Genomic DNA, 6,000 nt, shown 5'->3' on the forward strand with positions numbered 1-6,000 from the left:
TGACAGAATAAATAATTTTGAAAAAATTATATATTAAAAAATGTGAAAAAAATTATTTTTTTTTTAATATTCTAAAATAAAATGAGAAAGTCATTGTACATCTTTAATATTGGAGAAACTGTATTCTTAAAAAATGTTGTTTTTAAAAAGTAATTTTTAAACGTATATTATCATAACATAACAACAATAATAGTGATGTCGGCGCTGAAGTGTAGGCCTGATGTCGCCGATTCGTTTCCTTTTCGTACCTTGTTCACAGAAGATCAAAAATCGTGTCATTTGACCGGATCGTTTTAGACTAACCATAGTTTGAAAGAGCTACTAGACTTCCACCGGGTTCGATATGGTGCTTGGCATTTATGTGTTGTGTTAGAGTCAACAATTGGCTACTTGAACGTGCACGTCAGGATAACTTCAGTGTTGTGTTAGAACTATTTGAACAAAATAAGTCAGTTTATTAGAGAGATATTTTGACGTCTTTATCGTTGAGATGAAAGATGATTTTATCTACCACCTTGTTTTCACGAAATTTAATTAGTTTTCTTTATTATAAACGTGCAACGTCTCTTTGAGTCCATCCATCACGGGATAGCTTCTGGCTCATTAAGTTTCTTACGGCCTCCAGGTAACGGAATCCCCGATACAGAGGCTGTTTTAACGACCAAAAGCGAAAAATATTTCTTACAGCCAAGCCTGAAGGGTATAAAAATTCCAATTTCGTATTTTTTTCAGCGAACTAGTAACGGTGTACAGTACAACTCAATACATCACATTTAGAAACCCTTTTAATAATACACGAATTACAGTTAATATCGATAAAGTTCATTCCAAACTGTCTAGAAAAAATATTTATATTAGTACAATTTGGTGAACGATGCCGAAGCGCATAGGATTAATTAATCAAGGCTTCTCGTTTTTTATTCAAATATGCAAAAAGTTTAATCGTAAAACTTTGACGACACCTTATGTAATCTCTTAATTCTCAATTCGAACTCGTTGTTCACTATCATCTAAAACCATACAGAATTTTATTCCAGCGACATTTGTGCGATTTTTTCTGCAAATGTTATTCATTTCTCAATTAAATATCTGAAATTATAAACAAAGTTGTAAAAACAAGCGCAGGGGGAATCTAGTATATCGTAGGACTTTTTTTTGTTTTAGCCTCATACCAAGAAAAAATTAGCGTTGTTTTGTTTCACATCAATTAGACGGGGAATGAGTTGCGGCTGCAAATAACTGTTGTGCACTGTTCGGCATCTGTCTTTCCTGCATCATCTTTTCAATATTTGTACCTTGAATTAAAAAAAAATATGACGCCTAATTTCATCACATCTCCATCGAACGGTTTCGTATACAGTTCCGCTATCGTGTTATGTAAACATCAGTGAATACAACTTAAGTTCATAAAGAAATTTTTGTCTCTAGAAATGTATACAAAGAAATTACGCCGTAATTGCTTACTAAACGGAGTAAGGAACGAAAAATCAATCAACAATCAATCAATATCAATCAACAATTTCAATAACAACTGATAAAGTTGTTAAAGCAACTTCTTTCAATTTCTCGGTTAACTTGAGATTCAAGCAAATTTATGAAGTAAGCATTTGTTGATATCGTCGAGAAATGTTCATCACAGTGCATTACTTATTGCGTACAGGGCTTACATATTATTTTATATCGGCACTGAATGGATGCTAATTAAGGATATCACTTCGGATGGAAAATATGGTGCGATCAAAAGAGTGTTCCGCTAAATTGACAAGATAAAACAAAATGTCACGTGCTATAGCATTATTTTGTTGAGTGGTTATTAGTTTGGACAGAATAAGAAAATGCTTGAAACACTGGATGATATTTTTAACGCATTTTTTCATTTATGGAAAAAATGCACTATTGTGCTCGCCATGTCTGTCTGTCCGTCTGTCCGTCCGTCTGTCCGTCCGTCCGTGACCTCAAGTTTTCGTCGACGAGAAAATGCGCTCTCTGTCACTCACTGCAGTGAGTACTGAGTTACTATATTTTTTTATGTTTTCCACGGCAGAGAGCACCGAGTTTCCTCCTTGCAAAGTTCAGCTTTAATTTCCATGGATTTTAACTTTATTTCCCGGGATTTTAATTTTCTTTTAAAAGATTTTTTACTTTATTTACAAGAATTTAAACTTTATTCCCAGGAATTTAACTTTATTTCCCAGGATTTCAATTTTATTTCAAGGAATTTAATTTCGTTTAAAAGGATTTTCACTTTATTTCGATGGATATTAACTTTATTTCCAAGCATTTTTACTCCATTTTCAATGTTTTTAACTCTACTTCCATAATTATTAACTTCATTTCCTATTATTTTAACTTCATTTCAAAAGACCTTTTACTTTATTTTTAAAGGATTTTTGCTTTATTTTTAAGGAATTTTACCTTATTTCCAAGTTCAAGCTTCATAAAGTTGATGAATTCTGTCGTGCTCATACCGACATTCCTGCGCGCCCCCCAGGCGCCGGCTTAGCAATATTCTTCACAATTCCAGGACACTGCGCGCAGTGCCCACGTTAGTGGCGTTACTCGTAGTAAATCGGATCATTTATGAATTAGTTTCACGATGAAAAAGCGGGACGTTCACATTGTGCGGCTTTCCTTACAGCTTCTCAGAAACAGTTTTTTTAACCACTGTAAAGTATAAAAATTGACAATTGTTAGGCATTTTATTCATTATTGATGGTTAATGATGCTAATACCATACCTAAAATAATCGGACTAAAGAAGGAACGAAAAACGTTCCGAAATCAGTTTAAGCAATCATTTTGTTCAATAGATAAAAATTATTAGGCCGTCTTAAAATTATCAGCTCATAATATAGATAGCGTAACCCTAACTCAAATATTGAATCTAAGAGGTGGCACAAATCATCAGTACAAATCAAGAGCAAATTTATTTAGACTCCGGCGGCAGGGGGTATTGCTCGACTAAATACTCGAGCGGCAGCGAGTATTGATCGACTAAATACTCGAGCTGCAGGCAGTATTGCTCTAAAATACGGTGAGATTTCCTTGTAACGAGATTGCTCAAATGTTGCACGAGTCGTCATGTGTTGAAATCTAACCGTGTTTCTTTGGACCCAAGCTTAGGCATAAAACCTTGGCTCCTCTGGCGCAATTGGGATTGGTTTCGATTCCGGACGCAGAATTTTTGCCAGGTACGATTCCTCCACTACGTTGCATCGGCGGAATCAACAACAATTTTTCATTGTAAACATGGCACGCAGTATTTCTAATTCTAACTAAATAATTTCTTACTCCGCTTGATAAAAATTTAGTGGCTGTACTGAATTAAATTTGTTTATTGCATATTTAAAATTCTGAATAGTTAACATGAAGTCGAATACATTCAAATCACGATATGCCCCAACTTCACAATTTGTCTGAATTAATCGGCTTAAACGCTCGCTCGGCTAACGATATTCTTTTCTGAAAGCTTGCTCGTAAAATATACTCGAGTAACTGCAAGTGCACCTGCAGCTCTCGCCGTCCGACATAAGGTATATCAAGAACGCTAATGAATTAAAAAAATTTTCAAATATTATCTACAGCAATTTGTTACAAGCTACTATGTAACTACGTTTAGGCACTTAGATTTTATATTAATTTAGATAAATGGCACATAAAATTTAATTAATCCTGGGTTATTCTACACGAGAGCTTGAACGTGTGTTTACGCCATTAAATCTTCCTAATGGCCGCGGGAGTTTTTCTGTATTCGCAAATCACCATTCGTTATTTAGAAGGTGGAAGTCTCCTAAGTGTCTTAAAGTGTTATTCTGAGACAAGATTAATTTACGCTCCTTTAAAGTCCATTATAAATGATACCGCATATTTTACAAAAAAATTGAGCGCATTAATTAGCTTGTGGGTATGTTGCTTCCTACAACGTATTGAAAATGTGAGATTTTGTTAGATTATGTAACTTAACAAGAAATCTAGATAGATTGTACAATATTGCACACCAATCCTTCGAGATGCTCTACATGCGAATATGAATAAAATGTTTCTTTTTTAGAAGTCTTCAAATTGACCTTAGTTGTCCATAAGATTGCAGAATTTACACGCGCTAAATAAGCTAAACTGTAGACCGAGCGACACTTCATATTCGCTCGTAAACCTCGTCAATTGCAAAGACTAAACGCATTCAGAAGTAAGCCGCCGCATATCCCGATAAGCCGAGTTAATATCATGCCATCTGAGAAGTTCTCGATAAAACCTCTCAGTTGACGAGATTGGTAAAAGTTTTGATCAGAAGTCGTCTCGTGAGGCTCAGACATGATGCGAGTCATCATGTCGTGTAACGGAAACTTTATTTAGGCAAGCATTCTTCGAATATTTCCAATAAGCTCCATGTATGTGAACGATACAAAACGAAACCGAGACGGTTTCAGGAATGTATCTCAATACTGCCCAATATCTTTACAGATCTATTTATATACATTAGTAATGTCAAACCAAGCTAACTCAGCGCCGGTAAACTGCCAAAGTGTTTATAGCACAATTTTCACTCATTTGAATATTCTCCTAAATTATCTTACTTTATTAAATTCTAATAAACCACTTCCCCGATTACAATTAACCTAACTTGCTCGTTTTTTAATGCTCCCTTACATATAAAATTTCAATTTCGAAGACCAACACGATTTCAACCTAGTCGCAAAATATCGTTAGTCAGCTGGTATCCCAATTTATCATATCAGTAGAGGCGAAAGGGTTGAGTACAATTGATTGCTTATATTTAAATTTAATTTAACGAAGTAGGAACGCATTCTAATGTGGATAATTTTGTCGTTCAGCGTTGAACGGTGATTATAAAGTATCATATAACTAATTTCATTTTTTGGTAAGAATAATCACGAAACTTGGGAGTAAGATAGATATTCATTTCATACCTGTTAACTCACCTAGAGAAATAATATAAAGATTATTAATATAAATAACTCGCACCTCTCTAGACTTGGTTGGCTACAGCAGATCACCCGAGTATAAACTCTGATTTTGCTCGGCCTTATTTAGTTCATTAAAATTATCAGGGACAATAATATTTAGGCACTACAATCAACTTGAGACAAATACTCACTAATTTATAAAAGTGAACACTAATGAATTTGACAGAGACAAGTAGTGGAGCATGATGCGTGAATCCAATTACGTGAACGTTGTTTGATATCACATGCGGACACAGCATGAGCCTTTTCGTCGCTCACTCAAGTTTTTCTGGCAGAGAATAACTCGGTGACAAAAAATGCTTTCGTGACATCGATAAATGCTTAGTTACTCCGCTCCGTCAAATGACTTGAAATTTTGTGACGCCATAAAACACTGTAAATGAAAAATATATCAAAGGAATATTGATATATGTGGAACTTCCCTGAAAATTAAACTTTTGACACCAGGAATACTTTTCAAAATGTTGACTTCTCAACTCGATACGAAATAACTGTTTCGCTAGTCATTTTAGTGTTACTAAAATTCAGATTTTTCAAAATTGTGGCATAGTAAAGAATGGAAAATTAATTGGGTGTGTGCGCTAAATGAAATTGGCTGTGGTTACAAAAACATTTTAAATTTAAAATCGTTCATCAGCTCGTGCAATAAATTTTGGGCTACAATCTTACTCACAACCAGATTCCACAATATGAAGCTTTTAACATGAAGAAATATCAAGAATAGTCGTGTTGCTTCAAGCTTGTTTTAATGAATGAATAATTCTTTTGCGTTTTTCATACAAGCAATTATCCGGCCGAGTGATTGTATGACGATTTCAAATTACTTCAGCATTTTTACTCCTGTCAGAAGTTCATTGTGATTTAATGGCATTCTTATTTATCTTCGGAATATTTCATTACAAATCGTATAAAAGTTATTAACATTTTTAATTTAACCAATTTTAAGCCCGCGTTCGTGGTAAACTGTTATTTAGTTATAATATTTTAGGTTCTGTGCCGATACGCGCACACGAAAT

Source organism: Hyalella azteca, unplaced genomic scaffold (assembly GCF_000764305.2).
Source record: "Hyalella azteca isolate HAZT.00-mixed unplaced genomic scaffold, Hazt_2.0.2 contig8729, whole genome shotgun sequence".
Taxonomy (NCBI): Eukaryota; Metazoa; Arthropoda; class Malacostraca; order Amphipoda; family Hyalellidae; genus Hyalella; species Hyalella azteca.